Here is a 15445-nt window from a genome sequence, read left to right on the forward strand (position 1 = left end):
TATTTGTCATTGGGATTGTTAGACATACTGTAGGTCACATGCACACACGTGTGCATTTGCAAGTTGTGTTGAATTACTTGTTAAGTCCAAAGTTTGAGGAAAAGATTTTGTTTGGAGAGTGTAAGGGTCTCGATTTGACTCTTCAGCTGAGCACATTCAGCACAAAGGATTAGCTGTACATTTTGTGTAGTTTTAACGTTTTTGTTTAAAAAATGACAAGTTTAAGCTTTTTTCTGATAGCTACTTCATTTACACATGAGCCTCACTGAAGGAGTTTGAGCAATGCTGATTACATGATAGAAGCACTAAAGATATAAAACATTAAAAAAATCAGAAATAAAACATATTTCTATAACTTTCTTAAAATAATTTCTGAGACAATGTTTCCCTACATACCTCATTATTATTACTTTGTGTGAATTCAAGTACAGTTTAAAATAGATATCCATTAATTATTATTATTGTTATTTTTATACTCAAAAGCTTTGCTAGTTTTTGACTAGTTGCTAACTAGCGGTTAATGCGCTGTCTTGTTTCTGGGACCTCAGCAGAGGATCCAGACACCTCAACGTTTTTCATGAATTGGTCATTCTTGAGGTTCTGGACTCCTGTTGGTTTTTTACTTCCAAATAAAACAAGTATTTTTTTTATCTTTTAAATATTTTCATGTAGCTGGTAGCTTTCATTTAGGCGTTTACTAAGACGGTCCAAAATCACCTCCTTGTCACTCAGTTATTGAGTAGTGGGCAGTAAAGCCACGTTTCTAATGCCTGACCATCATCGTTCGCATCATCACTCAGGGCTCAGAGCAGGATCTTTAGCCATGGGGGCACTGACCTTTGTTCCTGTGCCCCATTATTCTGAAACCTCAATAGTCCTAAAAATGTCCAATTAGACTAACAGCCCATTCGTCCAACAACTCATTATTCAGAAAATAAAACTGCTCCAAAGTCTTGTTGTCTTGAAAATACGCACCATTGCTGGAGCTTATTAACACTCTATATCTTACTGTCGGTTTAGTGTTAGGGTGTGTCATTTGGTGTAAGGCCATAAAGATTGCATATTAAGGGCAAAACCCCAATTCAGCACCAAGGACAGGGCAGTACCTGAGCTAACGACAGCAGGGAGAGCTTGAATGTTTAGTAAAAGAGGCGTTTGTGTTTGACTAACCAGAGAAATCATAACAGCAAAATAGTTTCGGTGTTGGATGTTTCTAACAACTCCAAAATAAATTGCCAAAACAAAAATAAAGCTAAGAAAAAAAATTATAAATTAAGCTATCATCATACAAACACAAATACAAAAGCAGTTTTATTATTCATTTGTCACAAACCACACTGAGTCATTCAAACACATATTACATTTATCTGTGACTACGATAACAAAGGAAGGATATATTTTCCTGCACTAAAGAATGGTTGTTTTTTGGCTTCATGACAAGTTAGGTAACAGGTGGTTAGAATTATGTGGTTATGATTTGTAGTTCACCAATCAGCTCAGCTACACAATCTTGGCAGCGAAGTATCTCTTCTCTCTGTAATCCAACAAATAATATCTCCAGATTTATAATTAATTTTCCACTGGTTGAGTTGACTGTGTTGTGATTAACTAAATGTGTCACCATGTACTTGTTATAATCATCTGTACTGTTACAAGATGTTTTTGCAGTTTGCTCTACTCTGCTATTGGGGGTCTTAACAAATGATAGCATGATAAAAACAGCTGTTTGTATTTATGTACTTAAATTGTCAAGGTGTTATTTTTCAAAGAATTTCACCTCATTTTTTAAAAACAACAAAAAAGGACAATATTTTATTGAATAAAAATAACACTTGTGCTCCTTTTCCTGTCTTGACAAGCTGGGAGCTTTTCAGCCACAATGTGTCTTTCCTTGTGCAGGTTATCTTCTCATTTCAGAACATTTGGTAAACACACTTGAAGGGGTCACATTTCATCTGCTCCTGACGCCACAGCAGAACTTAATGAGCAGCTTTGAGAGAAGGCAGGAGAGGCCTGTTGAACAGCTACCCTACAGCTGGATCCAGTTTATGTTGGGAGGGGGGGATGTTAAACTATTAAGTTAGAAAATCATTACTGCTGAGGATATGCGAGTATGAGTGTGAAACAGAAGACTATACATGGAAGATGTTAATGGGCTGAAAATGGTTTGTGTAAATTTGATTATATGTAGGAAGGAATATACTGTTTCCTCATGTGATTTGTCAGCAGCGATGATCTCACTGCTGCAAAACATTAAAAGTTCTAAAGGAAATAAAGTTGTGAAGTTGTTATTATTTTGTTGTACTGAATCCTTTTTATGCGGAACACAAATGAGAACTGGGACTCAGTCATTGGTCCAGTCAAAACAACTAGCATTTTGACTTGTAAATGTGACTCAAAGAAAAGTCAACTCTGTCCACAATTCCAAAGTTTATTGATTCCATTTTTCTTCTTAAAATACCTCCTCTTCTCTCTGGTCTCATGGTAATCCACTAGTAATCCACAAGGCCATTAGTCACTAACATTAGCATTTTTGTTTACTGGCAATAAAGTTCTGAAACTAAGATGAATAAATTTATCATGAAGTCCTGCTTCTTTTCTTCTTAAAAGTTCAATTAATTAAACTAAATAATTACAACATTGGGATGACCAAGAAGGCCAGTGTAAATAATCATCAGAACACAATCTCAGCGTACCAGTTTAAATATGACACAGGATGTAATGGAGCCAGTCTTGACGTGTGAACTGTTCCAATCTGAAGCTTCACAGAGCGGTAAACATAATAATTATATGCAAGGGTAACAGTAAATAAGGAGCTGTTTACAAAATGAACATAAAAGCCTTGCATTATACAAAAAAGTGTACACATTAGTGCTGTCTGGTGATAAAGAAAATTAATCTAATTACAGGATTTGTAATTAATTAATTTAATTAATCGCATTTTAATCTCATACCTGCTAAAGCCCCAAATAAAGAATTTGAATTCTAGGACATTACAAAATAGTTGCGCATGACTAATTAATAGAATACACCAATAAGAGAAGATTTGAAATCCATATTCTTATTGGTTAAGCGTGCTTTATAAATGAAATTCAAAAGAAAAAAGGCCAAGCACATCAGCAAACCAATTAGGCCAGGTGCATTTTTCAAAAATGCAATACAAATACAGTTAAATAAAATGAATAAAATTCAGAAATAAAATAAGACTGAGACTCAAATAGGCACATAAGCAGACTCTCAACCAATATGAATACTAAAGCTGACTCAATACAGCGATTCAAAATGAATAGTATAACATGTCTCTAAATAAGGCAACATTAATAGCAAGATACCAACAGGCATTTCCTTTTAAAGGGTAAGCTAACGTCACAGGAACGTCACCGGACATGTTTTGCATTGAAATGATACGTTAGGCTGGAGCTGCTTCGGTGATATGAAAATTCTCTTTTACAAAAGGTAGAAATCACTGCGTTTTTGTTGACAATTTACAGCGAAATTAATACATCTAATTAACGTGTTAAACTGACAGCCCTAGTACATAACTATCTTACTTTCCTGACTCCACTCAAATATCTAAGGTTGGGGTGCAAGCTCATTTTCACCAAGGGCCATGTCAGTATAATGGCTGTCCTCAAAGGGCCAGATGTAACTTATTAATGTAACTCCATGTAATGTAAAATGGATGTAACTTCTCCTTAAGGTTAAATAACTCTAAATGTATTTCTTACTCAAGTTACAATCATTACAGTTGCACAGAAAAAAATATGTTTGCTCGTTGCTCTGTTATAACATAAAGTCCTTTTATCACTTTTTTTGTCGATCTTAAAATGGTCTTGTTACTGCATTGTGGGAAATGTAGTTTTTGGTCAAGGCACACTTTTGACCTATTTATTTTTAGACACTGACGATTTATGCTCTTTTGGGCCACATGAATTGATGTGGCGGGGCACATTTGGTCCCTGGGCCTTGAGTTTGACATGTGCTCTAAGGGGATATTCCATCAAAATCCATTAAATATTGTTTTACTAATGATGCTACAAGAGATAATCAAACAAAGCCACCACACAAACTTATGCGCCATCAGCTCACATCAAACATACATAAATAGGAGTTCTTCAGCTGAAGTTGAATCATGCAAAGATTTCCTGAATCCAGTTGTTTGGACTTGTTGACATAAATGTTCCGTTGGTTTATTTATCATTCCGTTACAATTACCTACTTAAATCTGGACTCTAATGAGGCACACCAGACCTTTGCTTCACTAAATTAACATTATTGCTGTTGGGTCGTAACACCTTACTGTTTTATTACTTTTCATCAACGACCCTCAGAACTCAGGTTTATGACCCGTTCATAATGAGCTTCATTACAGATGTACTGTAATGATATACAGTACAACATATATACTGTATATGTATACATATACATATACAGTATATAACATCTTATTTTATATATATATACACACACACACACACACACACACACACACACACACACACACACACACACACACACACACACACACACACACATATATATATATATATATATATATATATATATATATACACACACATACATATATATATACATACATACATACATACATACATACATATAGGAGGCCTATACAGGAGGCCTACCGAAGACCAAAGAGGAGGTTTATGGATGTAGTGAAAGAGGACAAGAAGGTAGTTGGTGTGAGAGAAGAGGATGCAGAAGACAGGGTTAGATGGAGGCAACTGATTCGCTGTGGCGACCCCTGAAGGGGAAAGCCGGAAGGAGAAGATTATATTATTATGTTGTTTTCGTTTTTTTCAAACACAAATAACACAATACAAGAGTTTGTCAATGTGAGTAACCTTAATGGGTATTTTAAGTGCTAATCATTCACTATAGATGGCCGTTAAGGTGCCCGTGACGCATTATAAGATATGGAAAAGCGGCATGTAGATAGTTTCTGTTTTTTTCAGTCGCTAACAAGCGTTTGTCCAAACAGCAGTCACATTTTCAAAACTCTAAACACAATTAGCACAGCATCGGTCTTTTGTGGCCATACCATTCACACATTTCATGTTGTTTTCACTCAATATGCAGTCAGTGAACATATTTCCACAATGTTTTCATTTTCTTAACAGACAAGCTATACCTCCCAACAAAATTATGGTGTTTTTTTAAATAATTTATGAATGTCAACACACAACATCACACAATAGCCACAACAAGATTATAAACCTTAGATACAGTATAAAAACCTCTGCTTCTGCAATGATATCAGTTCAAAAACAAAATATCGCAGCTGATAAACAAACAATTGAATTTTTATTTTTTTATTTTTTTTTTAATTTTATATTCTCAATAAATCCTGAAAGGGAAATTAATGGCACACTCTAGTGTGAGTAATTCCTACGTGCATATATTAATGTGTACAGGCCCTGAACACACACTCACACACACAGGGGTCCTGTACGGGGAAGAGTGGTGGACAGCCCCCTTTATGGTGCGCCAAAATGAGCAATTTGTAAGGGGGACGGCGCCTTGCTCAAGGGCGTGTCGGCAGTGCTCCGGAGGTGAGCTGACACCTCCCAATGTCAGCTCACACTCCGGGTATTTTTGGGTGGGAGGGGGAATCGAACCGCCAATCTTGGAACATTGGACGACCCGCTCTACCACTGAGTCACTGCCCCCCCATTGACACACAGCTGGTCTTTACCAAGGGTGGATCCGGCATACCAAACGGTTCTACCCCAGGTGCATTGCCTTGGATGATATCAGAGATCGCAGAGATTAGAGACAGTAATTTTGTGTTTTTTTTAACGTAAGCCAACAAGCCCCCTTTTTTGTGGGATTTTTGCTGTTGTTGTTTTTTTTTGTTCAGAATACTCTTGTGTGTTTCTTGGCTATTTTGTTCACTGTAAGCTTTTTCTTTTCTATCATATTGTAAACAGTATTTTTGCTGTACCTCCTGTAATACTGTAAACTGTAAAGGAAAAAAACTGATTTGCTCTTTACTGGAATGCTTTTGAATGTGAACATTGCATGTGGACATAAAGTTCCCAACCAAGAAATGTTGTGTACATTTTGCATGCAAATACCAGTAAAACTGAAATATAAAAGTCTATGCATTTTTTATAATGTCAACAATACCCAGTATTTTGAAACATGGTGTACTTTGATTGACTGTATGTACCTTATGAAGTGAAAACAAGCATTATTGTTTGACATGGTAATTTCATTTTGAGTCAAATATCCAGTGTTTTGGTAAAGTGTGTGTACAGAAAAAAATGTATTCTATTTTGAAATGAAGAGTTAGTGTTTATTTAACAAAATATGTTTTTGAAAAGAAAATTAACCATTTGGTTAATTGTGCTTCCTAGGTATGAGTCTGTGTTAAGAGTTTAGAAAAAGTATTTGAAGTATGGGTAAGCACTTGCTAGCGACTGAAAAAAACTAATAGTTTCAATGAAAAATGCTGCCAACCATTGCGTTCCTATTTTGGCTGTAAATAACTATGAAATCGCAGACATTTGAAGACTAGACCAGTCAGCTGACCAGTGTACTGGTCTTACTGGACTGTCCTCGTTTCCCAAGGGAAAGTTTTGGTAGCAGATGGCTGCCTCTGTGGGTAGAGTTTAGTGTCAGTTCACGGCAAATGATCTTCACAGCATGGGGCCAATGTGTTGTAGTTCATCCTTGTAAAGGTTATACCAAACTGACGCAGGATGTGACCAAACTTTTGATTATTGATCTATAAATTTGGCTAAGGATTGGTTGCTACTGCTGATTATACTCTTTTGCGTGGAGAAGAACATCTGCTTCTGCAGGGGTATATTAAACATGAGATAATCTTGACTCTGGGTGATCCAAGGAAATCTCATCTGGGATCACAATGAAAGACGAATTCTCAAAGGGAAAGAGAGCAGGCAGGTTTTAGGTCAATCTTCATCATAATAGATTAGTTTAATTATTATTATTATTGTGTGTTTCCTGATATTCATGATTCCCACAATCAAAACCTGTCACATAATTTGACACGTCTAGCCAGATAAGATGACTAAACTGTCTCCGCCGCTGACAAATGTGAAGATGACGTGTCTCACCTCCTGCTATGAGTAAGTGCTGTGTCTCAGTGGGGTAGGCCATACAAATTGTGTTCTTTGGTTTGTTATGAGCTGTGAGAACCTGTTCACATTGAGAGACTTTTGGGTCAGTAGGTCAGAGGACAGGCTCACCAACACCTGGGGGACCCTGGGTTCATCATTCAGAGCAGAAGGCTGCGCCCCGACCAGTGACAGACAGATGTATCTCTTCTGGCTGCAATAAGCAGCAATCAGTGAAAACACGCTTGTGTGAGAGAGGAGTGTGGGGGTATGGTTGTGTGCCACTGTCCTTTTAAGAGTTCACTGGTTGGGCCGAAGTAGAACACCAGCTTGGAAGATTTTTGGAAAGGGATTTCAAACATGTTAAAAAAAGAGGTGGATTCAGGGGTAGGGTTGATGAATGTGTTGGTGGTGGCATTTTGATAGGGGTAATTTTGACCTGACAGGGCGCAGGCTCTCTCATGAATCAAAATGTGTCAGCCAGGCACTGGAGATGGAGGGTTGCTCATTGTGGTTCTGACACCCATGTGAAGGTCTGAGGCTGCTGGGGGTCAAGTGTGACACCTCATTAGGACGATGTTGATTTAGTGTGGCCACAGTGCAACAGACCTCCTCCCATGGGGTACGGAGAGGCGTTTGAGTGAGGGGGTGGGGGAGCACAGAGCGCCGGACAGAGCGTATGGGGGCCTACTGCTCTTCATCCCCAACGCAGTAATCTGACAGCTTACAAATCACACAAAATGCTCCGATGTGCTGTCTCTATAAAAATGTTCTTAAATGTGTTTGTTTAGGACTGAGGCTTTTAAAAGGCGTAAACGTATTCCTGATTCTAGTCTTTCTTTCTTTCAGGGGCGCTGGTTTGGTCAGTCGTCACCCCGGTGAACTCAACACCACTGACGGAATAAGTGTGACCTTTGACCTTTCTTTCGATTTGATACTGTTTTCTGTAATGTCAAGATTACTTCTGACAAGCTGCAGTTGTGCTTTCAGCTCCCGTACAAATTGTTATTTAGATCCATCCTTTGTGTGTCAGGCTTTATTCTGATAAGTCATTGATTAAAAAAATTGTTTTTCTGTCTGACAAGCTGAATTTAGTGTTACAGAGCTGTGACAGAATGTATGAGGTGTGAATGAATGTTAACTCTAACCTCTATGGCAGATTTACGGAAGGTTTAAGACGGTAAAGAAGTTAAACTTTGACCTTTAGTTGTAGTGCCTCCATCTGGACACTTGTTAAACTGCATTTAGTTGTGCATGCAGAGTTCATGCCGATTCTTCATGCAATAACAGGACATTGAGAAAAATTGCGCAAACAACATAAATAATATTATTTATAAATAATATGAATGAATGAATATATTTAATTATTCTTATTGTTCTGCACACTTAAATGCAAAATGAACAAAATAAATGATCAGAAAATTCCTGAATAATAAATACAATTTTTGGATATCTTTTGAATCTCTAAATGAAAAAAAAAAGTTTGTGTTTAGTTGTACTACAAAATTTGGAATCAGCATTCAAATGTCATGCAATATTACAAATAAACCTCACCTTCTTCACACACACACAGACACACAAACATGCACATGCACATGTGTACGCGCGCGCGCGCGCACACACACGCAGACACACACACACACATACACATACAAACACAAAGGTGCAGAGGGCCATCTGTCTTTTCTGATAGTACAGATCCGGCTAAACAATGAAGCTTCATGATATTTCAGATAATGCTTTAGATGTTTCCCACTGCCAGAAATCACACACAAATCTGCTGTTGTTGTTTCCACTATTTGATTAAAAAAAATCTATGGTTTCCTGAAATTATATTATCTCACCAATTTATAAATAATCCCTGTTGCCAAGAATTAATGATTTATGAATGCTGTTTTAGCCAATGTCACAGTCCACTTTTGTTGTCTTTGAGATTTTACTCATTAGTCTGAATAATAACTGTCACTAATTCAAGCTGTTCTCGAATGGCTTTTTGAATAGAAAGAGAGGGAGAGAGTGCGAGTGAGAGAGAGGCAGCAATAGAGAGAAGAGAGGCCTGAGAGATTAACTCCAGTGAGCTCACTCTGAGAGGCCCAGGAACGGCGGAATATTGTTCTAGCGGTAGAGGGTGGGGGGAATCCCTATGCAGCCAGAGAAATGAACTTGATGATCTCAGGGGGGTGGGGGGAGGATCACCATTCCTTGCTCCTGACAATCAAAATTAGATTGGCTAGCACTGTGTCAACACTAGCCTCAGTTAAGGCATGACAGGGGAGAGAGGGAGGGCACCCCCTCTGTGGGTGTTTGGGAGTTTGCCATGTGAACTATGGAGACCCCACAGTGCCTTTCACTTACTGTTCAGGCCCTGAACAAACCCACAACCCTGTTTTATTGGCCAGCACTGTAACCAACCACATCCCCTTAGGAGGTTTCTATATTTTGTTTGCTAGGTTCTTATTACAATTTTTTAAATCTGAAATAATGATTTCTGGAAGAACAATCAATAAGGTTTTGGAAACTCAACAGATTATTTACTTTCTTAGTGCTTTATGGAATATTAGAGTTCCATTTTTCATTAGCTCTTTTTACATGTTTTATCCTTTCACTTACCCTACATCCTCACACTAAACATAAACCTTGAGTGGGTTGACTGCTTACATTAGAAGAGCTGAGTCATTTTTACAGCCCAATTCATACAAATATTTACATGAACCTAATACTATATACAAAACAGCAGCTCCTATATTTATGAGTTAATTTGTAGAGAACATTTTGCTCCTCAATGTTAAACTTTGTGATTATGACTTCATTCTCAAAATGTGTATACATTTTTTGGGTCGTTTGACTGCTGACTGACTTTAAGAGGATGTCATATTGCTTTACATATGAATATGATTATGATTATGATTATTATCGTTGTTGTTATTGTTATTGTTATTATTATTATAAAAATCTATCTTAGATGTAAACTATATAACCAAACTACAAATACAAATATTTTGAATTGAATTATGCAAAATACAAAAGTCTCCAGAGACTTCAGCAATAAAGCAACAAAGAGTAATTCACTCATGCATATGTATGAAAGTAAAACATATTTTAAATAGCTATTTTATTGCACATCAAATTTGAATTCGAGTGAAGGACGTTGATACTGAGTTGATCAGGGTTGTGTTTTTGGATGTTTGATCACTGACCTGGAATTTTTCAGTGTGTCCTGCTCTACCACATTAGTGACAGCGTGCAGCTGTGTCCTCGTATAACCCTCGTCTTCTTTTTTTAAATTATATAATCCCAATGAATCTGATCTGAAACTCAAGAGAACGACAGTTATGTTGTAGCCTCTGCTCTCTGAGTGAAGAGACTATCTTTTCACCCAGTTACATACTGCATATGTATGAGGATCTGTCCTCAGCTGACAGATAACATGAATAATTCTGTAAGACACACCAGCTGTGACACACAGTCTAAATAAATGGCTATGAATCTATATCTGACTTTCCCTAGATTGACAATTGATTCTGACTGATCTTCAGATCAAGAAATGCAACATAACCATTAGTTCTCTATGGTAATGACATTATCTCTCTAACCAGTACATATTCGATAAGTATTGGGGCTCATAAATAGAGGACCCCAAAAAATATCACAAGTGCCAACCCAGGTGGAAAAAGTACATACAAATGTACTCTATCAACAAACCCCATTGCTGACAAGATGCTGATGTCACCTGGTGCAAGTCTATAACTAAATGCAGGACACGATGGAGAGCTTTGATGCTCCTGCAAGACAAAGGTATGAAATCATTGAAGTCAAGTGGCCATGGCACCCATGTGAAGGGTGTCATACTAGCTACTCTTGACACAAGACTAGCTGGCTGGAAAAATCTCTCAATAAATTTGATCATATGACTAATATTCTCATTAAGGCATCATCAATGCCCACCTCTTACAAGAATAGCTCTGCAAACTGCCTCATTCAGTCAGTAGCATCAAGAAGTCTGACTTTAAGCACTCCAAGAACTTGTCAGTAACTCTGGAGCACTGTTGCAAGTTCAACAGAATTTTAGAATTTTAGAGAGGTCAGATTAGGATCCAGTACTATGTTCTGAACTGTGTGAAACTGTGAAGCTACTCATCTACTGAGAGTGCTTGCATGTCTACTACTGTTTGCAAAATATAACTGATTAGAAAAACACTATTGAGAGAAAGCCCAAGATGGAAGAATGTTCAGTCCTTGCACTAAACTCAAAATTATGAGGATATTACAGTCCTCAGAAAGCCTACACAACCTGACACAAGATGAATGGCTGGCATCCACGATTCTGCTACGACCTGAGAGAGAGTCCCCCTATATCCTATTGGACTGGTATCAACTGCAAGAACTCATGCTGTGCACATAACTGAGTTGGTTTTATTTCCACCATCCTATGACTCAAACGTCCTTCAAGGGTTTGAATATGCTGCTCTACTACTCGAGGGTCTACACCACTACCTGGGACAGCTGGAAAAGAGGGAGCAGTGAATTGTCTTCCAGGACAGGAATTGATTTGCTCTTCCTGTATCAAATATTTTTGGCACAACCTCATGGTGGAGTCTCTATCTTCCAAGCCTTGGACTTCCTCTGTAGATGCCTTCTATTGCTTGATTCTCCAGCACAGGAATTTGAACATTTTTTGAGAAAAGCATCAGGAAGACCACACTCAAAGATTATGCATAACGCTGCAAAGAGCTCAGACTTTATTTTCTGTTGATATATGGTGCGGTCACTACGCTGTCTCAGCAGCACATGCCAGCCAAAACAGCAGGGCAATATGAGCTACCTTCTCCTCTAGAACATTGATATGCTGGGAAACCTAGCAGGGATGTATGTGATGATGACACCTGTTTCTGAGAGATTATCTTGACAATGAAGGACCTCCTACATTTGACCCTCAAACTGCCTTGCAGATGCATGTGAGAGTGCTAGCCCCAAGCTGAGTAGGTATATCTACACTCCAGGTGGAACTGTGCTATAGACAGATTCTGGATGTCCTCATTATTGTAAGTGAGAGACACAGTAATGACTCTATAGCCATGGCCAAAACTATGTGATCTGTCAGGGCATCAGTCTGATTGAAGCTAATACCATGGACCTGGATTTGTTCCAAGATGTCACTCCCACTGTAATAGAACACTTATTAACATTAAAGTTATCAAACATTACTAGTGCTAAATGAAATATCGTTAATATGCAGTTGACATGCTATAAAATGCACATTCTGTTCTAAAAATAATGTAGATGTTTTAATTGTTATCAAGGACCACAGCATTGGACATTAAATTATTTTTAACCTGATTGACTACCAAAAGAGAAATGTTAGATGGATTGAAGTGAATTCATGAATCCAGAAGAATAATCCAAAATAAGTGGGTAGAATGTGCACAGTCATTATTAGGAACTTACAAAATTGTGAAACATCAAAAGAACTTACAGATGTGAGTATAATTGACACCTTACTCTCCTCCTTTTGGGCTTGACTGTTAGAAAGGAAATCCTCCAGGGTGTTGGGGGGGGGTCATCCTGTTCTGTGACAGCAACATGCCCTGGCAATGAGGGCAGGGGTCTGAGTCAGGCCCACTGGACTGCACCTCAACATCATCTATGGTAGAGATAGCTGTAATCAGCCTCAAACCAGATGGTGCACTGGGAGCATAAAAAGGTGACCTGTCATTCACAGAATGTAACAACAATTTAATAACTGCAACCTACATAAAAAGTGGTAAAAATAAAAATTAATTTAAATAGATCAAGAAGCTGAATATGCTTCATCAAAAATGTCTCATTTTTGACCCGGATCACAGTGAAATTAGATTTTTTTTTTTTTGGTCTGCCGTGATTAAAAAAGTCTACCCCAGTCAAAATTGCTTCCAGTGATATAACACAGTTGGTTTTTAAATAAATACAGTAAATGTAATACAGTATACATCCTAATGAGAGAGAAAAAAATATCCACGTCAAAATATAAAAAAGACTAAAACCTCCCAAAAAATAGCAGGTAATGCTGCTCTTAAAAATAAGAATGGTGCAAAACAAACTGACTAAGCAACAATAACTCAAGAAGCAGCTTAAGTCTGATGGTTTTCCTTGTTTATAATTTAATTTAAAAAGCTCCATCCAGATGCATCTCCTTATCGAGACTGTCATTGTGAGTCTATTCTATTGTCATGTCAGATTCTTTCATCCCATATGAGTGCGTGTGATCTTTCTTGGACAGCGTCCCTGTCCAAACACCAGCCAGTCAATAAACCAGACAAAAAGGTGTCACTGATGACTGTGTCCAGCAATTTACGCTCTTCCGAGCTGCCCCCAATATACCTTCCTTCTTAACTTTATGACTATAATTGCCAAAAAGCTCCTCCCAAATCCTCCCAGCTCCCAGTAGCCTTTCTTTCAACCTTAGTAACATGTTCAATATTCCCATTGTACTGTACTTCTTTCTCCCCGCAAGTGCCTCCATGGCATGGGTTTGACTTTGTTTAATGAAGCTGGGTCAAAGTTCATCATGTTGTTAGTCTTAAGGATGTGGGTGCAGTATTAAGCCTCTAACACTTCATGGCCAACTTGTAAAACTACTCCTTATGTGCCAAAACAATAAAAACATCCATCAATGTCCTCCCTTGTCTATGTAGGGCGGGTATGACTGATGATGTGCAAAGCACGTTGATGCACTTGAGGGCCAGGGGTCTGTGTGAATGTTTGCTTATGTCAAGTGAGGATTTGTCAAAAGGTTTATGTCATTGCTGGCATCAGTCTCCTCGAGCTTGTACTGGGTGGTCTTTGTCTGTTTGCATCCGTAAAGAGCTTCGTTCTCATTCTCATTTGTCCCCCCTCTGATTGTCTAAATTAGGTTGATGAGAGGCCCTCCTATCAGGTGGCATTAATTGGGTCAGGATCTTATATGACATCCAAATAATGGCAACTCAAACCTCATCACTGAACTGTTGTCCTCTGAATGCTCTCTTTCATCAATTAGCCATGCAGTGAATTTACTTCCGACTACTTGTTGAAAAATTAGGATACAACTGATGATGGTTTAAAATGGTGTGTGTGTGTGTGTGTGTGTGTGTGTGTGTGTGTGTGTGTGTGTGTGTGTGTGTGTGTGTGTGTGTGTGTGTGTGTGTGTGCGTGTGCGTGTGCGTGTGTGTGTGTGTCTATGTTTTGTGAGAGCAGTGTGTTTGGAGTTTACATTTTCCAGTTATCCAGCCAATCATCTTATTCATTTTATAAAACTAGTTACAGTCACTTGATGGTTAGATCTGATAGCTTTCAATCCATTATGATAATAATAAACAAACAAATAAACAAATAAACACATGCGTACTTATTAGTGGCATACTACCATACACTTCACTGTTAAAAAAATGCGGTCGTACTTGAAACTAATTAGTTGAACCTTGTGTCAAACAATGACGGACTGGGGGAACATAGGCAGGGGTGCACATAAGTGGTGCCATATTAGAACAAGAAGGGCTTTTGTGTACATTTTGACAGTTCTAACAACGGAGAGCTTAAATAGTTAATTAAGTTGTGAAACAAGTGGAACCAGGGCTTCTGCTGGGCCTCCACATTGTTTTGGGATGAGTGAAGGTGAAGATGGCTTTGGTCTTCACACAACATTGATGCAAACGTTGTGTCATTCACAAATTGTATGCGATGATGGTGATCTGGGATTACCTTATGAATGCTCTGTATACTGTCCTTTGAAAATGACCCTAAATCATCTGATCAAATGGTCCCATGCTGAGAGACACTTACTAACTCCACTGCAAAGTTACTAAGCTTTCATTTCTATCTATTTTGAACAATTATCACAAAAGTTTCATGATATTAGACAATATGAATCCAAGAAAGACTGTAGGCAATCTCTTACCTGCAGTAACTACAAATGATCACAGTGATCTAAAACATGTCTGCATCATGCAATGCTCCTTTGAGAACCAGACCAAAACATTTGCGCACCCAAAAACAGAAGGATGTTTCCAACAGTGAGACAACTTCCAGGACTGAGAGAACATTGAAAATTTACAAGTTCAAAAAGTTAATTTAGTGAAACCTGCTGGCATTTGATGTAAAACATTTACAAGGGAGTATAAAAAATATAAGTTAGCATAATTATAGATAAGTATAATATGATAATAATAATAATAATAATAATAATTATGATGATAATAATAATGATGATGACATAATAATAATAATAATAATAATAATAATAATAATAATAATAATAATAATAATAATAATAATAATAATAATAATAATAATAATAATAATAATAATAATAATAATAATAATAATAG

This window comes from Antennarius striatus, chromosome 5, assembly GCF_040054535.1.
Source record: "Antennarius striatus isolate MH-2024 chromosome 5, ASM4005453v1, whole genome shotgun sequence".
Taxonomy (NCBI): Eukaryota; Metazoa; Chordata; class Actinopteri; order Lophiiformes; family Antennariidae; genus Antennarius; species Antennarius striatus.